Consider the following 23,644-nt stretch of genomic DNA (forward strand, 5'->3'; position numbering starts at 1 on the left):
TTGAAAGAGAAAACTCTATGAAGCCAAAAAAATAAATAAATAATAATGTAAAATGGATCGATGTGGAGTGTTCTGGTTGTTACATTCAGCAGTTAAATTGCAGTAGGTTTGCTACATCTTGAATTGCCACTAATGGTAAAAGGAGAATGGTGTCAATTATTTGGCACAATGCTTGACAAGCCAAAGCATTTCAGAAAGGATCTACCCTTCCTCTCATCATTTACAGAAAATTAAATTCGTTCCACCCTTAATCCTCAGGGACAAGACATTATTTGTTTAATCTGAATCTGTTACTTTTTGATACTTTCCACTAAGAGTGGTAGAATTTGGAAATAGGGGGCTTGAAATGTTTAAATCTGTGTAAGAACTTAATATAGGTTCCTTCCTACACACATTATCTTAAAAAAAAAAACTTTGCTTCTAAAGCACTTATTCTCCGCTTTATAATATGTGGACATATTTTCAATTTGGCTGGATGATAGTAAGGACTGCTGAATAATAACCAGGGTTCTCTCCAATCAGTTCAGCATGCATCTCATCTTTGATCTCAAGGGCACTGATAATTAGTGCCTTATGTTAACATCTTCACTATAAACAGTTCAGGCATTTAGAAACAAGGTATCAATGGACTTTAACAGTTACTTTAATTCATTTTATAAATAAGCAACTGAGAATTTTGCTCCAAGTGGCTGCTAGTGTAGCCCATTCCATAAATGGCATTCTCCGAAGCATAAGGCACAATATGATACGAATGCAGCTCTTCATAATAGAGAGACTGAGAACAGCATTCCTGTACCATAAACTTCAGCCGTTTTCTTGTATCAGAATAAGTAGTCTTATAACAGGGAGCTTCTTTAAAGTATTCATAGCTCTCTTTCTCCGTCTCTAGATGAATCTTCCTCAGCAAATTGTTAATTAACACAGACCTTCTTAAGTAGGTTTCTGGGTCTTCAAGAAATCTGAGCTTCTCTAGAGAAAGTTTGAGAATGCAAGTCCTGTCCTCAGGCAGTATCAGGTGCTGGAAAGCAAATACATCATTCAATCTACATTTTAGAAAAATGAGAACAAGAGCCTTTGCTATTGACAAGACTCTTAAAATTTTTAAAAAAAATAATAAATAAACCCTTACTTTTGGAAAATACCCATGGTAATCTTGATGTAAATCTTCTTCTTCTGCATATTTTCTCTTAAAGTAGGCTACTTTCGACGTTGTTAACGTATGTGTTAATACTTTTGTTGGATAAGCTATAGAAAATAAAATAATTGGAGAAAAGTCAGATATTACTGTAGCAAAAGAGTATTTTATAGCATAAGTTCTACCTGTGAAAAGAAACTGGTGACTCCAGAAATTAATATTCTCTCTTCATTTACTAAGCAATGCAGTGAAGCAGTCAGTGGCAATTGTCCTGTGGCTGAGAAGCCTGTTTGCAGGCACATGCCACTATTCAGACCCAAATTAGATGTTCTAGGTTGGAGAATTATATTTATTTCCTTATGCAGCCCCTCCGAAATAAAGTACATACTTACCAATCCTCTATTTAATTTCATGCCATTTAATGGCAAAACATACCCACATTTGAAGTTGATGCACAAAATGCAATGGAAAGAGATGTTATCTTTCATCATTCTTTTAGTAAAACTGCCTCATTTACAGAAGGAATTTAATGTTGCTAGGTTAACCAAATTTGTATAAAATGGTTGGTGACCCCATTACACTTTAAAGAAATAACTGCATGTCTATAGACAAACCCTATGATATGGTCATGGTATAACCATCCTCATAACACCTGGCTTAACAGAGGCAAATCATAAGTAAATAAAAAGTTTAAATAGCACACTGACTTGAAAACTTGACCTTGGTAAAATTTCTGAAATTGAAAATTTTGTTCTCTCCTTTAACATACTATTGTTGAGAATTCTGACTTGTTTAAGAAAGGACAGTGTTCTGAAGGCAGATTTTCAGAAAGAGATGGTTTGGTTTAAAGGGAGTTTTTAGTATGTACGCTAGGTGGTGCTGATATCACGGAAAAGAGGCAAGTACAGCCTTGAAAGCTGAAGGTACATAAGGCGCTTCCTAGTGAAAGCCTTGAATGAATTTAGAATACTACAAATTGAGTCCCGTTCAGTACTCATTCAACCTCAGTGGACCAGATCAGAGAAAAAGTTTATACTTAAGCATCAACAATTTTACCCTTAAACACACCCTTGAATATTTTTAGGTGTTGACACCATTTGATTCACAAAATGAGTAGTTTATTAATGTGTTGGTTAAATAAATTCATGGTCAAGACATTTGATGTTTTCCTCTAATATCTTAAAAGTTTTAAATATTAAATATTAAAAATGTGCTCTTTAAGAACATGCCTCTTCTAAGTTTTTCCTCCATTTGGTGGCATCTGTATAACATTTCCTGCAGCTTTTTGTAGCTGGGTGGTTTTCCTTAACAAGTAGGAAAAGCTACAAAAAATCACACCTAAAGCTTTCCAATTTTTCACTGGCACCACTGCGGATTATAAACCCAAGAGAGCCTTAAATTAGAGTTGGCATGTTTTGTAAGAGAAATAAGAATTTTAAACCACTGGTGTGTCTGACCTAAAAAGAGACGAATGTGTAATAATCATTCACAATTGGAACAAAGTCAGTATACAATTTCTGAATTCAGTAAGCATATCTCAATATATATGGAGTTTTCACAGATTTCAGAAGTTAGAAAAAAGGAAAACAAAATTGTTTATAATGAAAACAAAGGAAGCATCACTGAACCCAGTTTTCTCAGGGGTTGTTTTTTAGTAAACATTTTCTTAGGTGTATTTTTAAAGGATTGAATCAAATAGGTGAAGCTTTGGGTTGTTCTGTGATGACAATTAATTATTGTTACTGATTTCTTTTTAAACTGCTTAACTAGTTGATGCCACCATGGTTCTCAAAAGTTAGTGAACATTAGAATCATCTCTCCTAAAAACACAAATTGCTATTTGTCCCACCCCCAGAGTTTTTAATTCAGTAGATCTGGGCTAGGAGCAGAGAATTTCTATTTCTCACAAATTTCCAGGTGATGCTGATGAGGCAGGTCTGGGGACCGCATTTTGAGAGTCTCTATGTCATAGCATTAGGCAAATGTAGTAGAAGCACTACAACAGCAATTTGAAAAACAGAACATTCAGCCAATCAACTGATTGCTTAATCATGAGAATGCCAAGCAATCGGCTTGATGGATTTTTGTCATTGTTGCTATTGTTATTGTGACTTTGGCTACATTGGCTTAGATGTTTTAGCTTTATGAGCAAAGCCAGACTCCACTTTAACTAATAGTGAAGAAAGAATCAAGTCACTTTTCAACATAAATTCCTGGGTTCACATTAAGAAGTATCAATGACTGACGGCTATTAGCTTTATAGCTGGACAGGTCACTGATTTTTTTTTAAACAAGGCTCAGTGAATTACCGTAGTGCAGGAAAGTATGAGGAAAGATTTGGAAATATATATGTGTATATATATACATATATATATTTGGAGGTGTATATATATATTCATTTTATTTTATAAAGTAATGCAATGTCTACAGCATTTATGACCAATTAAAAACCTTTTAATGAATGACACAAGGGAGGGCAGGTGGCAGCTTGTAGAACCAAATATCAAATAAATCAAGTGATGATCTAGTAAAATATTTTTTATTTAACATCAAGACCAAAAAATTATACCAATGGCTCCGAGGTTCATAAAGATTCTGTCTGCTGTATTCAGGCAGTTATCCTAAGATAGAGAATGTATTAGACCCTGGAAACAGTAATTTCTCAGGGGTCTAGATTTGTGTCTCAGCTCCATGGGCAACACGCTTAGCCACTTAGTTTATTGTTCTTAAAAAACACCCCCATGGGTTGTTGAAATGCTGAAAAGTTTTCACAGCTGCTATCTGTTTGGCAATTACTTCCTTGCATGCTGTTTAGCTATTCGCAATGTTTTCAGCATCAAATTTTGGAGGATGCTTTTAGCCACTTTGAGGCTAAAATATACAGCAAACATAAGTTCCTACATCTCTTTTCCTGGCTGGATGAGAACTCAAAAAATTCAGAGCTGGAAACTATTTACTGATCACGTGGTTCAGCCGACAAGATTTACAGATGAGGAAACTGAGGCCCAGAAGGGTTCAATGATTTCCAATTTGGTGTGTGGCTAAGAGTTTGGGTTTTGAAGTCAGATGCAAGTGGTCCAGCTCTACCACTTCTTAGTTGTGTGACTTTGAGAAAATTACATAAACTCTTTACATATTTCATTTGTAAAGTGGGGATAGAAATAATACTGTCTCAAAGGATCACTGAAATAATTCGCGGAAAGTGACTGGCATTATGCCCAGCATATAGTAAGCACTCAATCAAATCCTAGCTCTTATTAGTGCCAATAAGCACAGATCTATCCCAGAAGCAAATCCCAGCCTGGCCTCCTAGCTCTGGCCCTAAGATTCTTTCCACCACTCTGCCTCCCACAGATATTCGATTATAATTAGAGAGTTAAAAGACTGCAAAAGAATATTTCAAATGGTCAAGTTGAAAATAGCACAAGTACTATAAAAGCTCCAAAAAAATGTTTCTGGATATATTGTCATTGGTCATACATTTTGAGTGAAGGAAATGTAACTGTTTTTAAAATATCCAGATAGTCATTTAGAGAATTAATTAAAGTTAGTCTGAAGTTCCAAATGTTTGCCTGTATGATCCAATAAACATATGTAAATCTATTTATATAATTCTCCCATAATCAAAAAGCCCAACTCAACCCAGCCTGTTATTCAAATAAAGCTGATGAAACAGACAAGAAAAAGTAAAATGATATTATGTCTTCATAGTCCGTGTCCTGAGCGCTGAGAACAGTATATAAATTATAAAACTGAATGAGGTTGAGCCTAAATTTATCTCTAAAAGTAAAATAGCTAATGCTGGCTTGAATATTCAAATTGTTTTTAATGCTCTAAACTCTGGGCACATAAAATATCTGTGCCAGCCTCAATGCTTCAATGTATTTCCTAGTCTAAAACTTCAATGAACAGCAAGTTAAGAGTCACAGAACACAATGACCATCCCTGTCATTAGAGTTCTGACAGTACAATTTATACATATTTCTTTAAATAAACGTTTAAAATGTAATTACAAATGATTGCTCAAAGGCTCTTCCTTATTCTTCTGCTTCTGCCTCCAGACAACTGAAATCCTATTATTGTACAAAAGTGATTTCATCTGGTGCACGGCCCACAGGCAGCACATTAAAGAAAGATCATCAGCAAATTAATTTACAAACACTTTGAGAGTACAGACGATCATAAAAGAACAACTCCTGTCATAGTAAACCATTCTTTTTCCAAGACCGTGAAAAGCCTGAGAGATGGTAAGGAAGCAATGAGTTTAATGTATCTTAATTTTGGTAAGGTTTTCATTTTCTGCCTCACAACGCTTTAATCAACACTCTGCAAAAACAGAGTTCAGACCATCCTATTGGCCATGTGCATCTGTAGCAAAAGACAAAGGAAGAGTTTGATCAATGGGGAAAATAAGGTGCTTCTAGTCTCAGATCAACAACTGACCCGTGATGTGGACAAACCACGTGTCTCAGCTTCCAGTCTCTCAGTGATTTCTCTTTGTACAGTGTTAGCCTGGCATGAGCCTTTAAAAGCACATATCCCTACCTATCTAAATAATGCTTTGCTGGTGGCAAAGCTACCGAAATCTTTCCTTAAGGGCCACGGGCACTTTTGTTCAAAGAGCTACTCTACCTAACACTTCAGCACGACCTCCTGGGGCTATCCTACAGCACTGGTTCCAATCCCAGTGCCTCATTTTATTTTCTTAGTGACTTTGGACAAAGCATTTAATCTCAAAGAGCCTGAGTTTCCTCACCGATTAAGTGAGGCCAAATATCAAACTCACTGAGTTATGTGTGGATTAAATGAGATGATTAAAAAGCACTGACTTCATGCCTGTCATATACCCACATATTTTCTGCTCACTAAATATTAGGTATTATTATGGTAGTGGCCTCATTTTTGAAGTCATATATATATATGTATATAAATATGCTACTCAGCAGCACTATGTTGTATGGAGGACATCTGTCCTCTCTTGTTAAGCAGAGGGTGCATGAAACATCCGTGAATGTATTCAGGAAGGCAGGCAGGTGCAACATTCAAAGCTGTAATGCTGCACCTTCTATAGACCTTTAGCTTTGTTGATGTTTAGCAATATGCCATCAGTCTTCTCCCTCATAACCTCTTGCCTGGCACCCTTCTGGATAACATTCTCTAGAGGAGCAGAACTCAGTGCCAGTTTTTAGCTCTGAATCAATGGAGCAATCTGTCCCTTCAGATTTACCATCCACCCTAAGCACATGATTGACTCTACTGGCAGTTTAGAATTACCGACAAGTTGCAGCTCCTGGAAAACTTTCTTAGGAACTTCCAGTGGTACTGACAGCCAGAGAGTTAGAAATGTTTTTCAAGAAACCAGAAGCATGGAGGATAGCCCCAAGCACAGATGTGGAATATTAAATAAAAGACCACCAGTTCCACACGCCTACCTTGTTCCATTGGTGATGGTCTCTGAACCAAAGACAACATCATTAAATGGGATATGACCAGCCATGTTATCATGAAGTTACCTTAGATGCTGCACTGAAGCCTACCTAACTTCTGCCATGAGCTGGCCCTATTAATGAGAGAGATCAAGTGCAACAGGTTCCTTGGGGAAACTTTGTGATTTACCACCCCTCAGAAGTGCATCCCTTGTTTTGGAGGATGAGGCTCCCTTTCACTCTACCTTTTACCTTGGAAAGTGGGAATGAATCAGAAAGAAAACTGGCAAAGCAATAACACTGACAGATGGAGGTTCCAAGAAATATCTTATGTCTAGGGAGATGCTCTAACTTCCTTAGGTACCCCAGTCTGTTGCTCAGAGAGAAGGGTTTTTAACCCCTGACATGTGCACAGCAGTGGTGTTTTGAAAAGTACCCCATCTGTATCACCCTCATTGTCTTCCACTTTGATACTAACATCAAGTTTGGGTATATCACTAAAAACACTTAGCCAGATATCCCAGAAGTGTTAAGGAAAAACATAAAACGGAACTAACCATTAACTTTACTCACTAATAATACACAGTCATCCCTCAGTATCAGGGCATTGGTTCCAGGGCCCCCACGGATACCCAAATCTGCAGATGCTCGAGTCACTTATGTAAACTGGTGTAGTACAGTCGATTCTCCATATCCGTGGGTTCCACGTCCGTGAAAATCGAGGACCGACTGTATGAGAATTTGCTCTGGAGTTGGTTAATTCTCTGCCCTCACTCATATGGTGCCTGCTTTGTGTCGCCACCTGGAGTTGCTCTAGTGATGAAATGTTCTTCATTCACACGGCACCTTTATTCTAAAGAGTGATAGGTGCTTCATTAAATTATTATATTGTGTTCAACTCAAGCATGCCACTTAGTAGATGGTCTTATCCCCCATATTAGACATGGAGAAACTGAGCCATAAAGCAATAAAACAGGTAGCACATGGATACAGAACTGAGACTCCAGGCTCCTGAGTCCTGGTTCTCTTTGCAATATCCCCAATTTTTCTTGACGTATTACCACACACCCCCTTTTAATACGCATTTTAAAAATAACACAAAATCTGATACACCCCTGCAGAGGGGGTTTCCCAGCTTCAAACCTCACCCCTTCTGATCATCACTGATATTTAGAAGACTCTTGTATCTCCACCTACCAAGATTTTTTTGTTGCATTTTACTTTCTATAATTTATAACATGAGAAAAGGTTTAAATTTTTTCTAAATATACTTATATTACAATACTGAACATGACACTAGCAAACCCTTAGTACTTTTTAATACCCTCCTACCACCCCACTGAGAATTATTGCAGCAAACTAGATGATTCTGTTTTTAGCCTGTTAGATTTAATCAGGAAAAATTTAAAAATAATTGGTTAGATTAAAAAGGGGAAACATTAAAGCAATGTACCAAGACTATTTAGACAGACCTTATTAAAAATAAGGTGGAGGGTGGGGAGGGTCGACAAGGATTACTTCCTCCCAACATCTAAAGGTGTACTTCTTCCTCGGTTTTAGTACTGCACAGTTAGAGTCAATTTGCCCCCCTGCTTCTGAAATCGTTATTTTATTTCAGCTTTTTCTGGGTTTCTGAAACATATTGCTTTTACAGACACAACGATCTGAACTGGTTGTGCCTTGGCTTTAGAGCTATGGTTAGGATGTTGGTGTTTTGACAGCTAAAGCCAGCTGGCATGAGTTCTCAGTGGACAGCCCAGATGTAGAGGTAAGGGCCCCAGCATCTTAATCAAACCTTTCAACATTTCTCCATGTTTCAAAGCATCTTCTAAATCCCATGAAAGTAACGTGACATAAAACTGAACATGGAATGTTCATAAACACCTAAAAGCTTCCAGATATAGTATTTGATGAAAAACTGAAATTAGACTTGATTTCAGTTTTAACTTGTTTAAACTCAGCCTTATCTAAGTCTTACAGCCCTAAGTACACCCCTTTTTATAATCCATGGTATGTACAAGTACAGCTGGCGTTCCCATTGACAAGAGTGACTAGATCCTTCATTACAGATTGGTGGAATATTTTTCATGCTCTAACTTAGGATCTACCAATGTCTCTAGAATTGAATGTTTACACTATAGTGATTTATTTGATTTAGTTTTATTTATTTAAACTAAGGACCATGATAATATTTTCTGATGAATGACTTCAAACAGATATGGACATTAAAATTGCACAGTAAAAATTCTGCACATTATACATTCATGATAGAATCAAAATTAAAATTTAAGAGCCCCTTTCACTTGACCTTTTGATTGTGACAGTGATCTCAATGAAAGGGCAGACTCATTCACATATATTAAAGGGCACTGAATGATTTTAAACTTCTATGCATATTACATAGAGATAGGATGTGTATAAATTACTAATGTACAAGACTAATGCATATACATGAGCAAATACTTGTGGTTGCTTTACTCAAACTTTCCTCAGATTGATAGCATGACTAGAAATTTATATGCATCTCATGACAGATGACAGTAAATCTTACTGGTCTCTTTGGATTTGTATCTCACCATAAAATGTAGTAATTATAATGGAGGAAGGGAAAAGGGTGGGTGGTGCTAAAGGCTAATGAAACCAACATTTTTGATGGCTCAAACAATCATCTTTAATGCTTAAATTGATTAAACTACAGATATTTTACTAAGTGACTACATAGACCCGTACTTTTAAAATCTCATGATATCCCTAAAAACTATACAACCAGAACAGAGTAAATTTTCAAATAGGTTTCTGAATAAAATTGTTCAATTATTTATTTTTACAAAGGGAAGTAAGGAAAGGGAAGAAATGTGGCATGGTATACTTTCATGAATTTGATTGTAATTCGCTAGGTTGGCTACCTCTAGGAACTGCATATGGATAGCTCAGGACATGTGAAAGTTACACAATGCTGGAGGGCTGAACCCTCATTAAAATTTTTATACATAAAAAATAAGACTGTATTATATTCTGAAAATGAAGTTTAAAATGCTTAACATTCATGGGTTTCTATCACCATGACCTTAATGCAAATTAAATTTTAAAAATCACCACAATCTCTTTTTGCAGAGAGAGCTCTCTTCATTGCCTTCATTTCGGACATGCACCAATGTGTTCACAGGGTTTCTGCTTCGTATGTTCCCCAAGCCAAGCTACCTAATTTGACCTCACCCTATTCACATGGGTCTTAGAGAGGAAAATCTGCCAGCCCACAAATGTCCTTTCTACAGAGAACCTCTATTGACTTCTACCCAGCAACCATCTATATAAACAACCCCTTATATTGATCTTGTAAGTTATGGTAATGCTACATTAGCATTTATTTCTCTGGATACATATTTAAACAGTAATTTCTTTTAAGCTAGTGATTACCTGGTAATGCTGAATCAATCTGAAAAGTGTATCTCTAGGACAGCTTCAGAAAATCTGGTGAGAGTTCCCCTTTGCACAGCGAGCATTTCTCAAAGCCTCGGGCTCATGAATGGCTACCTGAGATTTTGAAACAAGGAGCAAGACACAAATAACATTGGAAGAGTCAGAACTGCACTGACTTGAACTGGTTACCAAGTCAGGAGAAGGCATGCAGTAGGAGGACACTAAGATGTTTGAGGTGGAGTTGATCTGAACCAGAGAGATAAACCTTCAAACATACACAATTACTTCAGTGTTCTCCAGATTTAATTGTGAACATGAGGAATCTTAACTATCCTAAGAAATGTGGAAATAAGTGAATCACAGATCTCACCAACTATTTACTAGGAGATTATTTGGGGGACATTATCAGTAGGTTGATTTTTTTAAAAAAATCAGAGTCAGATATACTTGTTTTTAAATGCCAGATTTTGTATAATTTCAAGAAATATTCTCTCTAACGTAACAATTCAGCAGTTAACTCAAAACAGACTAACTCAATCTTTCACTGGAAGACACACTATTTCTCACAAGATTTGAAATAGCCAAATAGTACTTTTTCTTTGAAGACAGTTTTTCTTTAAAGGGCCATATTTAACTGCACCTTTTTTTTTTTTTTAACATGGATGTATGCTTACAGATCTCATCATCTTCTATATTTAGAGAGATGAGCTTTCCAAAGGAAGATAGGCAGCCAATGAGGAGGATCCCATCAAAAGAGAGGTGAGTTACTATGGTTACTTTTCAGGAGATTGAGTAACAGTGAACTGGCTGCTTCCGACCAAATGGACCCTTTCCAGAGCAGGACCTAAAAAGAATGTTGCTCTCCGTACGTGTTGATTCAATTAGTCGAGACTACACTATCCTTTTCGCCTTAACCATAGGTTTTCTATGGGAGCTCACTGCTTCCAGCCCTCCTAGCTGCACGCAGTCAGCGAAGTCAAAGGGACAACAGGGAGGACTGAAAACTTCCGAGCACAAACCTAACAGCGACGGGCAGGAGAATCTGCAAGAACAACCCCAAGATTAAAAAAAAAAAAAAAAAAAAATCAAATCATGTTATTTGGGACCACCAGCTAGCCACTTTTCAATGGCTGGGGGCGGGGTAGGATCCCAGAATACGTCCCTATCCACACCCTCAATGAAAGAGTCTTTTCTGAGTCTCAGAGGAGGGCACCTGGCTGGATGAGTCCAGACGTACCTTGCGATCTGGGTCCACTCACCAGGAGACAGGTGCACGCACCTGTTTTATAAAGGCGCCGGATCCGGTGCTCCCTCCCGTTTTGCGGCGCTGTCACTCTTCAGACGGGCGCTGACGGCGACAGCGACGGCGGCGGCGGCGCGACAGTGGCAGTACGGCAACTGCAGCTCGGCGGGCTGCCCTGGCTCCTGCAGGTCCGTCCCTCCAGTCTCTGAAGCTCCTCTCGCTCAGGGTTCGCAACGCGAGGCGGGCGCGCAGCTGTTCTCGGCTCGCATTGGACCAGAGGGAGCAGATGTTACCGGTTGCTAGGAGCGTTGCTAGGAGGCGATGACTCCCCTCCACAGCTAGAGAGCAACTTTCCTGCGGTTCGGGTGCGCTGGCGGCGGCTGCTGGGAGGAAGGTTTGAGAGCAGGAACCAGGAGGGAGGCGAACAAATAACCCCAAACAGGGGGTCCTGTGCTCGCCTGAGTTGGGTCCTGGAGAGCGGCCTGGGGAGCTGCGGTTGGCTGAGCGCGCGGGGCTTCAGGCCCTGCTCCGCCGGCTTGGGCAGGTGATGGGGGCCGCGCCTCCCACGGCAGGGTCACTCGCTGTAGACCCTAGCTGGGTGTCCCGTGGAAGGATCGGGTTTGGGGACGCGAGTGGGGTGGCACTTCCAGCGGCTGCGAAGCAGGACTCGGTCAGTGCCTTGAGACCAGCTGGGATGGCCTTGGGGCAGGTCCCCAGCAAGGGGAGAGACAGAGGGGTGTGTGACATGAGGTGAGGCACATGGGATGAGGAGTAGGGGATCTTCCACCCTCTGGGACTCTTCTCCCCAGTGTTCCTGTTTGTGTATGCAGGTTCGAACAGTTGATAGATTTTGAAGAGGGAAAAAATAACTAACACATGAAAATCAGTCCAGAGTCTAATTCCTTTTGGCACTGTTCGTGGCTGCCTGCTGGTGCCAAAGGTTTCAGAAAAAAATGATCCTGTGGTCTAAAATACTTTATGCAGTTAGAAAGACTTCATTTTGATTCAGTGGCTAATTAAAACCTCAGGCTAATAGGCAAACTTCTTTAAAATAAAAATATGCAAGAGAATGTACATTTCACAAGGGAGACTGGAGAAGGTATGCATGTTTCAGTCATTTACACTTTAGTATAAATTCACCCAAAGGCTTGTATTGTCTCTGTAGTGGATCACTCAGGCTATGTTTTTATTTTTTATCATTGTTTCTTCTTGTTGTTGTTCAATGGAGTTATTGTTCTTGGGTGAAGGGGGATGTTGAGAATGTCAAACTGGGCAAATTTGGGTAGCCAGTGAACGATATTAAAGAAGGGAAGATGACAAACGTAGCAGAGAAATTTTGCCCAGTGCTATTCTCAGAAAGGGAATCTCAATGAAGAAAGAGATACACAACTTCCAGGCCAGGGCCTGGAAGGAAGAGGGCAGCACTGGGAATCAACTAAAAAGAAAAGCTGCAGTCTTTGGAGCCAGGGCAGAGCTGCTGTACAGTGTCATGCTGACTCCTGTAATAGCAGACATTCTGCAAGGTTGAAGGGGCTACAGAAAGTGGCCCTACAAATCTCAGGGGCCCCTGCCCCCTCCGGCACCCAGTACCAACTCAACACCTATGACAAAACGTAGAGTTAAGAGTTTGTTAGCCCTAAGATGTAAAAGCTGATAACTTTGTATTTATTATTAACCTTGTGTTAATAATAAACTCAGTTTTAGACATCCATTCACAATGTATATCAAATCATTATGTTGTATGCTCTAAATACGCTACAGTTTTGTCTGTTATACCTCAGTAAAGCTGGAGAAAAAAGCTGGTAACCTAACATCTAGCTGTCTGGAAGAAGTAATAAGTGGGTTGAAGGTCTGATGATCACATTTCAGCTATAAGGTATGAAAGGGGGCTTTGAGACCAGCACACCTCAAATCTGGGCAATAGCCTCAGCCAGAATCGCACCACTGCTACCTCTTTCTTTTTGACTGTCAAGGAAGAAAGGAGCTGATATCTCTGTCAGCCTTGCCTTCTTGGCTGGCCCATCTCAGGAGGCGCTCTCCTTTGCTGTTCACAATCCTTTTTTCAGTTTCCTTGAATACGGAAGGTTCTCATTTGTCTCAGGTATTTTGCACATGTTGTTTCTCCTTCATAATGTGCCTCCCTTTCACCTGGCTTACTCCTACTCAGCCTTCAAGTCTCAGCTGAACTACCACTTCCTCATAGTGGCTTTCCCTCGGAGCCTCCCACCAACTAGATTAGCCCCCTGATTACATTCCCAAATCATCCTACTGATCCCACTTCACAACAGTCATTACGCCAGGTTTTCAGCTTGTTCCACCTTAACACTGTACCCCCAGCTCCTAGCACACAGTGCCTGGTACATCAAAGGGAATCACAAGCACCTGTAAGTGGATGCAGCCACCCTGCCTGGTTCAAGGCTTCTGTTTTCACCTTAGCTATGTAGCTATCAGTGAGCTTACATAAGCCATGAGGGCGGCCACTAGTTGCTGTACTTTTTGTTAAGTGAAGGAGAGGAAAAAAGCCTTTCACATAGAAAACTGTTTCCTGCCCTTAGTGAGACATTGCATTGATATAGTAACTTCTTTTCCTTCTCAAACCATTTTATAAAGGTCACTATCTGTACACCTGAAACTAACATAACATTGTAAATCAACTATACTCCAATATAAAATAAAAATTAAAAAAAAGAACACTCTGGTTGAGTTTGGTTGGAAAAAAAAAACAAACATTGACTGATTTCTACAAAAAAAAAAAAAAATCACTATCTGGATTTTAATAGCATTGGAAAATAACCTAAAAGTCCTTTATCTATTTTCCTAATTCTCTTCTTTCTGTGTCCTCCAGAGTAGGTGTGAGTCCTCTGAGCTGAACTGTTTCATCTTTCCTTAAAATTCTCCTCTACCTCAGGTAAAACGTAGCCTCCATCATCACATGCTGCATCTCTATGAAGCGAAAAAAAAAAAAAAATCTGTTTAGAAGCAGCTAGCTAACTTGACCAAAACGAACAGCACTTTTAGTATACCTTATTAGAATAGACCAGGAAATTGCCTTTTCTGCTGTCAATATAACTCACCAAATAATTGCCAAATTCCCTCTTCATCTTGAAGGACCACCTCAAGAAAAATAACAGATTTTTGAAGACATGAAGGAAAAGGTCAAGGTAATCTCAAGATCGCAGAATTGCTTGGTGGCAAAGCCAGAAATAGAACAAGGGTATAAGAGTTTAATCTTTGCTGGACCCACTGTGTCTGCAGATATAATTTTATAAATTCTTCAATTCTTCTGGTGATTAGAGCAAACCCTTCACTAAACAATTTTGGATTTAAAAATTAAATATTAAAATACCGTACTAACCACCTTAGAATTCATCTAAATTCTAATCTTTTCACCATTGAATCTTGTCCCTCCTTGAGACAACCACAGAAGTAATGCTAATCCTGTCTCCTACTCCTTATCTGTTTGCTGAAAAGGATGAGATGTTGTATTATGTAGTAGAATGCACATTAAAATTCATCGGAGCTCTGAACTGTCACCCAAGTCCTCTTGAGCCATGTCTCTGAATCTCCCTAGAGAAACCCTAGAGAAACTGTAAAGAGACTATGAGGTTTACAAGACATATAATGTGATTTGATTCATCAATAAAGTGTTATTCAAGATGATTACGATTTTTTAATTGCTACAAAAGACTTTAAGAATCACAGTCATAGATGGCTGTCTCAATTATTTTAACATTTAAGGATGTTTAAGTCTCTGCTGAAGGAATGTCAGAAGACAGCAATCAAATTTGTCAAGTTTTTTGTTCTGCAGATGATTTACTTTAAAAATCTGTTCCCTTGGCAATTTTCTGCTTTTGCTCACAATTTTATATATTTTCTCTGGTTTTTTAAAAAATATCACATATGTATCAATATGTAGTGCACAGACACATGTAGAAATGCTCAACTGTACTCAGTCTGAGTGCTCAAACTCTGCCCTGTGGCTTTAGAAATGTGACCTCAAATGATCTTTATTTGCAACACCCCACCACCACTCTAAACAGTGTTAAGATGCTTTAAGATGACTAGGGTGAACAAGTAGAATTCTTAATCAGCGTGTAATGTTCTAGTGTCACCACAGGTTAGGAAGAACTTCAGCAACATAAGAAATGAGCTTGCAATTAGCAAGCTTTCCTTAAATAATCACCACTACCACAACATTTGAGATAATTTTTTTAAAGAGAAGAAAAAAAATGTGTACCAAATTCTGCCTAGAAGATTCTCACCAAACTGATTCATTTTTCCATATGCACAAATAAACAACAATTCCCAGCCTTCTTAAACGTAAGTGGAACCAAGTGACTAGTTCTGGCCAATGGACACACAGAAGGAGAGGTTGCCACCTCTTAGCCTGGCTCCTTAAAGAGATTCGATTCTCATGCCTTTTCTTCCCCCTCTATTTGTATGACCAACTAAATATTCCTTTAGAGGCCCTAAGGATTCTGAGATGGGCTTCAATTCCTGAGATGCTAAGAAACAAGTTGCATGGGGAAGAACATCTTAGTGAAAATAGACCTTTCTTATACTAACTCACTGAGATTTAGGCTTGTTGTAACATGTAGCATTAATTCCCTCAACTAACACAGTATGCAAAATGGTAAAAATAAATTTTCCCTGAAACATCTAAAGTTTTTTTTTTCTCCATTTTCTTTTTTTTGTTTTGGGGATATTAGTTGTGTTTTTACTGCTGTGGAGGTGGCTGTTCATAATAGCTCTGCTCCCTCTACTTCTAGCTTGCTGCATCGGAGCCTTGTAAACTTATCAGAACTGTCTATACGTAGCAGGGAGAGACCTCTGGATGAGAGCCTCTTGGATGAGTAATTACCCACACATTTGTACAGGAATGCCTAAGTTTTGCCTTCTCAGAATCCTCCTCAGATGAAATTAAGTTATTTCAGGTGATCTTTACATTTATAGAGCTCCTTACTTACCCAATATTCTTTTTTTTTTTTTTATACAGCAGGTTCTTATTAGTCATCCATTTTATACACATCAGTGTATACATGTCAATCGCAATCGCCCAATTCATCACACCACCATTCCCACCCCCTCCCCACGGCTTTCCCCCCTTGGTGTCTATACGTTTGTTCTCTACATCTGTGTCTCAACTTCTGCCCTGCAACCCGGTTCATCTGTACCATTTTTCTAGGTTCCACATACATGCATTAATATACGATATTTGTTTTTCTCTTTCTGACTTACTTCACTCTGTATGACAGTCTCTAGGTCCATTCACGTCTCAACAAATGACCCAATTTTACTCAATATTCTTAATTTAAATTCAACACTTTAAGCTAGCTTTTGAGCTGATATACATTGATTTGTACCTGTGTTCCACATAAAAGCCTACAGCACCCTAAAACCAAAATAAATTATATGGGTCATAAATGTAATACTTATAGTTCTAATATATCTATGTCTGCAGTTGGTATGGTTTGAGAGTTAATGGTTTTTGTATATAATGAAATAAGTAATATCACTCAGGTCCATAAAATTTGCATGTTGATGCTGCAAAACTGTATCTTTTTTGACATACAAAAATTTCACATGTATACATATAAGCCATCTGCTTAGACTTTATTGATAAAACCAGTAGCAGCAGTTTTACAAAATTGGAATGATTTTCAGTTTTGAACTAACGTGAGTTCAGTTGCAGCAGACATTTTGTACAAACTGGGGCTAATGCTTCTTCTATGTTTCTGTTTTAAACAAAAAGCAATTAGAACTTATCCTCATGCATTTAAATATCTAATACAGAAATAGTTTTTAGGCTGCATAAAATATGCCTCCAACATCATTGTGAGACTGAACAGCTGCTTTAAGGATTATTTGTACAAGAAAAACAGTATAATTCTTCCAATCACAAATTTATTCTTTATCACAGGTAAACAATTTTGTATTTTCTAACGTATTTTCAAAGGGTGTTTCTAACACAAGAGTATTAACATTGAATTGAGTAGCGACATTGAATATTTCACTAGCTTGCCCAGTTAAAACACAAGACATAACAGTGCAAGAGTAATACGTTAAAACCATTGTTGTTGAAATCTTGAACATTACAAAAATAGAAAAGAATTCTAGTTTTTAAGTTGACCAGTTTAAAAAATTCCAAACTGTTTTCTATACACTATTCACTGATAGAATTTAGTAATTTTAGAAATGGGGTGGGTCATTACATTCTATAGCTGTTTGTTCTGGTAACAGCTAGAGATACATTCATGCTCCTTAAATAGGAGACACCATAAGTCAATAAGTCATACTGTGAGAAACACGAGGACACCTATTTGGAATGCTCTGAAGATTTTCAGAAGTTTCTAAAAGAGAGTTAAACCCTTTGGAAGAAAAAAGTACTTTTCGTTTTTCTCTTAAACCTCTGGGCCACCCAGAGATTGACTCTCTGCTAGAAAATTTGAGAAAATCGGACAGCAGCTGAGTCTGAAAAGGCCCATGAAGCAATGGGAGAGGTTTGGACAGCTCCTACCTTACAACCAGCAAGTCTGGCCCCTGCACGATGAATTCGCCCAGGAACGCCTGCTTGTGACAGAAATCTAAAGGAAGACCAGCTTTTATATTAAACCATGTCATACTAAACTATCCCTGTAAGTGAAATCCATAAAACTAATGACCAGCCTTCACAATCACCAAAAAGTCAGGGCAGTCTAGGACATATAAATAACTCATTAAAGTAAACAAGGGAAAGAAAAGGTGCAGGTTTACAATATTAATACATCTCCAGCATCCAGCTGTGGATAGAACAGAAATACAAAGCGCACTCCCTGCTAAGGACACTCCCTGCTCCACGCAGGGGAGCACAGTCTCCCCAAAATAGTTAAATATGTTCAAAATGAATGAATCATTCACATTTATATTTTTTTCATGCAAGTTCCTCAAGGACACCCATCAAAAGTTGAGATATAAAGGAAAACCAATAAAATATTTTAAAACAACAGAGTTGCACACAGTATGCATATGGTAAGACATAAATGTGTGAATGTGAACAACTGTTTCAGATGCCATATGAAGACCAAAAAAAAAAAAAAAAAAAAAATCAAGAGTCGGATTTATCTTGCACTGTGAATATAAAATATTGCTATGAAATCTTGGATGTACCTTGAAAATATTTCTTTTGATCTTTACTTTTTTCTGGGAGATAATAAATGCTATTTAGGAAGAAAATGATTATGTGGGTGAGGACAGTCACTTGGGAGCGGAGAGGTGGAGGAGACTGAGTCTTCAAAAGAAAAATAATAATGTAGATTGAAGGACCTTTTTTTGGTGGGGGAAGCATCTTTCCAAATACTGTATTTAAAATCCCATTTTGTAAAAAAAATGCTATTCAATTTAATACTTTCCTTGTGCTTGAAGTTAAAATGCTCTTAAAAAAAGGTCTGTGTTCAACTCCAAGATTGGCAAGCCTACTGAAAAGATGGATTTGTAATTTGTTCTGTGGTCAGGGTGTCTGAGCAAAAGAATTAGAAGATAATACTTTATTTTCATCTTCTCAGAGGGGGAATGGCTAAAGACCATTCCAACTTTAACTTTTCGTCAAATTACTGACATTCTATGAATATATAGCTCAATGACTGGCAGAGATCTAAAAGTGTCAATTACTAGGATATAAGTAAGAATTGATTTACCTTAAAATAAAAATAATGAAACATCTCACAGTCTTCAGAAACTCTTAATTCTGCAAAGTATTTTTTCATCTGTTACTTAGTCAGGACTATGGCCCTGGTACACAGCGGGGACCCAGAGTGTTTGTTATATTAATGAAGGGATGAATGAAACTTTTTCTTACAACAACCTGGCAAAAATAAGTAAAATGAGTATTACCCTTCCCATGTGACAGATGCAAAAACGAAGGCTTAGAGAACTTGTGACCTGACATTCATTTTAGAGCTCATTAGGGGAAGATTTGGTACCAGAGGCCTCATTAATTTTCATCTAATCCAGTATTCTTTCTACAACCACACCTTCATCCCTGAAATAATCAGTAATGCCCAGTTCCACAAGTTGCTGCAGCTACAAAGCAAAGGGTAATCAGTACACATATAAATAATGTCAAAATGTCCACCAGATATTGATCATCAGTCAAGCCTCCCCCTTCACCCAGTGTGATTATCGGTGTTATCGCTCCCTCACCCACCACTTGCTCAGTCAGCCTATGCATTATCAGGGCTCATCCTTCCATTCAGAATTCAGAGCTCCTGTATGATCCAGATGCTTACAAACCACCTTTAGCTAATTTGTACAATTGACTATGACAGGGCACAATCACAAAGCTGCCTTTCTCTTGGCAGCAGTGGTAAATGTAAAGTCATATAAACTAGTAACAGAAGGTGGTTTTCTGTCATGAATCAGTAATAATGTAATTAGCACTTTTTATCAATGTATATTTAAATCACTGCTCAACAACAAAAACGCCACAGAGTATCTAAATTTGGGGATCACGTCCCCCGAGTGTTCGAAACTTTCCCTGCCTAGATTCTAAAGGACGGGGGAAAGGGCTTAGATATGTTAACATAAATGATAAAATTACGTGATTATTTTCATGAATCTTCTCCTCAAATGAAAAATAAGCTCAGTATCATGTAGGTAAAATTGATTCCAGATTGGAGGTTGCTACATTTTATTTGATGAATCATATGAATTAATCCTTCTATTTTTCTTGAGATCAGGCACATTAACAAAATGTAACATAGTAATTAAAACTGCAAATAAAATTAAACAGATAATAAACAAACCGGTACATCCAGACAATGGTATATTATTACTCAGAGTTAAAAAGCAACGAGCTATCAAGACTTGAAAAGACACAGAGGAACCTATAATGCATATTACTAATGAAAGAAACCAGTCTGAAAAGATCACACACTGTATGATTCCAACCATATGACATTCTGGAAAAGGCAAAACTATGGAGACAGTAAAAAGATCACCAGTTGCCAAGAGTTAGCAGAGAGGGACGAATAAGCAAAACACAAAAGATTTTTAGGGTAGTGAAACACCTAGGAGTAAACCCTAATGTAAACTACGGACTTTGGATGGCAAGAATGTGTCACGGCAGGTTCATCAATAGTACCGAATATACCTACCCTGGTGCGGGATGTTGATAGTGGGGCGGGATCATGGGGGTGGGGTGGGGGGGGGAGGTGTAAGTGTGGCGGAAGGGAGTTACTTGCACTTTCTGCTCAATTCAGCTGTGAACTTAAAATCGCTAAAAAAATTGTTTATAAATTTTTTTAAAAAGTAAATAGATCACAAGGACCATGTTTTTTTCCCCAAAAATGAGGTCAAATCTTATTCCAACAGATATTTTTACAGAAATTTCTCAGTCACAATAAAGTATGCAAATACTAACTTCTTATTCACAAACTTAAAATAATAGAATCTTCAATAAAATTAAATTAAAAATTCTGGAAAAGACTGTGTTTCATAACACTAAAGTTTAATTTGTAGCTGCATTAGTATGGTGGCATAACAAAAGACTGCATTATATTTGGGGATAGTTGTAAATTAATAAACATTATCATGGTCCACAAGGAAATGTGGCAAAATTAGTAAGCCTTGCTGAAGGTGCCAACTCTAAAGAACTTGAAAGACTCTTGAGAGACACACAGCCCTAGAAAGTGAATATATTATATGGAATAACTTACATGGAAATGTTCTTTTAGTGTACATGTTCGTCACCAATCAGAGTTTTCATTGGCAGCCTTCTGATATCTTCTCCCAAACAACAAGGTCTCTGGCAAATTAGAGATGTGAACTTTTTGTTATGGATTTTATTACAGACCATCAATTGGGCAACACTAAAAAATTGTCTTCAGTAAGAATTTTTAGGCCACCAAACATTCTTTTTTTTTTTTTTAACATCTTTATTGGGGTATAATTGCTTTACAATGGTGTGTTAGTCCCTGCTTTATAACAAAGTGAATCAGCTATACATATAAATATATCCTCATATCTCCTCCCTCGAGTCTCCCTCCCACCCTCCCTATCCCACCCCTCTAGGTGGTCACAAAGCACTGAGCTGATCTCCCTGTGCTATGCAGCTGCTTCCCACTAGCTCTCTATTTTACATTTGGTAGTATATATAAGTCCATGCCACTCTCTCACTTCATCCCAGCTTACCCTTCCCCCTTCCCATGTCCTCAAGTCCGTTCTCTACGTCTGCGTCTTTATTCCTGTCCTGCCCCTAGGTTCTTCAGAACCTTTTTTTTATTTTTTTAGATTCCATATATATGTGTTAGCATATTTGTTTTTCTCTTTCTGACTTACTTCACTCTGTATGACAGACTCTAGGTCCATCCACCTCACTACAAATAACTCAATTTCTTTCCTTTTTATGGCTGAGTAATATTCCATTGTATATATGTGCCATATCTTCTTTATCCATTCATCTGTCGATGGACACTTAGGTTGCTTCCATGTCCTGGCTATTGTAAATAGAGCTGCAGTGAACATTGGGGCACATGACTCTTTTTGAATTATGGTTTTCTCAGGGTATATGCCCAGTAGTGGGATTGCTGGGTTGTATGGTAGTCCTATTTTTAGTTTTTTAAGGAACCTCCATACTGTTCTCCATAGTGGCTGTATCAATTTACATTCCCACCAACAGTGCAAGAGGGTTCCCTTTTCTCCACACCCTCTCCAGCGTTTATTGTTTGTAGATTTTTTGATGATGTAGGCCACCAAACATTCTGACTTAACTTACGTGGATTGAGACATGTTTAGTATATATTTGAGATAAATTTTTATGACATTAAGAATTACAAGCAATAAATCCACTGGAAAAATTCCTAGTTTTGCCTTCTGTTATAAAATTGAAAGCATTAAGAGTTAGATTCACACTGATTTTAAATTCTTTGAGACTAGAAAATAATTATTGGTCCATCTGCCAAGATAGGGACACCCCCAATGTTGACATTTACCCATTTCATAGGATGCCCCAAATGTGCTTAGTGTATAAAGTCTAAGACAAATTTTAATCAAAAGAAGCAGAGGACCAAGCAGGTATCTTTGTTCACAGCGTCACCCCTTTATCTGGCAGCCTCTGTCCAGTTCACTTTTTCAAAAAGTACAAGGTAGCCGTGCCTCTCAACTATTAAATCACTGAGCTCATAAGAACTGTGTCACATTTGTTTGTATAGACCTAGCGTTCCAGGGTCTAACTTACTGCCTTGCAAAGAGCATTCAATATTCAATTCTAAAAACAAATATATTAAATAAATAAATATTTAGAAACAAAAATGATTGTTCGGCTCAAGCTGTTTTCCTCACCTGCTATTCTCCAGCCCCTAGCCCAGAGTCTGGGATATAACATATTTAATATCTTTTGAATGAATAAATTTTATATAAACTAAAACAATAAAGCAGAGCAAGTAGATACTTTAAGGGGAAAATGAAGTAAACAAAACTACTGCATAAGTATGGTGATACCAATGGGAAGACAGCCTTCTCACCATCTTTAAAGTGCAGTTGATAACACCGTCGTTTGAAGGCATAAAACCCGCACGGAGACACCCGAAGGCAGCCTTAGTGAGCTATGGAGAGCAGGTAGCACTGTTTTATTCTATGAGTGTCTCTAGGCCTCCATGCCTGCCTCTGAATTTGTTCTGTTAAGGCTCAAGCTGTTTTACAGGTCTCACACTGGCTATAAATATAGCTGATTATTGTCCGTGTGTCTAGGATACTGCTTTGTGACCTGAGGGAAACAAAAACAAAGTACCATAGGAAAGGAAACTCACCTGGAGCCTGCAGGCATCCCCAAAGTCACCTAAACAAAGTCTGAGCAGGCACTCCCTGGAAAAAGCCTTCTGTGATGCAGAGAAAAATCAATGTGGAAAAATGTCCAAAGGGGAAGAGGGCAGGCCTGGAGTACTGTTATTGTTGATCCTGTTTGGAGGTTACATATAAAAATATTAGGCTCAGAAGGAACTTTAGAAAGGCTGTCTTCCTGGGTGCCCTGCTGTTCCCCTTTAGTCAGAACTCACAGCTCATGCAGATGTTTCTGTTTTAAAAGACTTCCATGAAGAACCTAGTGGCAAGACGGGAATAAAGACACAGACCTACTAGAGAATGGACTTGAGGATATGGGGAGGGGGTGGGGTGAGATGTGACAGGGTGAGAGAGTGGCATGGACATATATACACTACCAAATGTAAAATAGATAGCTAGTGGGAAGCAGCCACATAGCACAGGGAGATCAGCTCGGTGCTTTGTGACCACCTAGAGGGGTGGGATGGGGAGGGTGGGAGGGAGGGAGATGCAAGAGGGAAGAGATATGGGAACATATTGTATGTGTATAACTGATTCACTTTGTTATAAAGCAGAAGCTAACACACCATTGTAAGGCAATTATACTTCAATAAAGATGTTTAAAAA

General features: G+C 38.3%; 1 long non-coding RNA gene across 5 annotated transcripts; it reads right to left on the reverse strand.

Annotated features, from left to right (window-relative positions):
* Positions 1-625: 625 nt before the first annotated feature.
* On the reverse strand, positions 626-23,289 carry LOC309655386. 5 transcript variants are annotated; one of them, XR_014260795.1, is made up of 4 exons: positions 23,254-23,289; positions 9,979-23,155; positions 1,130-1,245; positions 626-1,018 (listed from the first exon to the last, which is right to left on the reverse strand). It is a non-coding gene; the product is annotated as an uncharacterized lncRNA (long non-coding RNA). The 5 variants fall into 5 exon arrangements; XR_014260796.1 differs by having other exon boundaries at positions 9,979-21,005; positions 23,008-23,283; XR_014260797.1 differs by having other exon boundaries at positions 9,979-14,167; positions 20,917-23,283.
* Positions 23,290-23,644: the final 355 nt, after the last annotated feature.

Source organism: Balaenoptera physalus, assembly GCF_965194825.1.
Source record: "Balaenoptera physalus genome assembly, chromosome: 2".
Classification (NCBI taxonomy): Eukaryota; Metazoa; Chordata; class Mammalia; order Artiodactyla; family Balaenopteridae; genus Balaenoptera; species Balaenoptera physalus.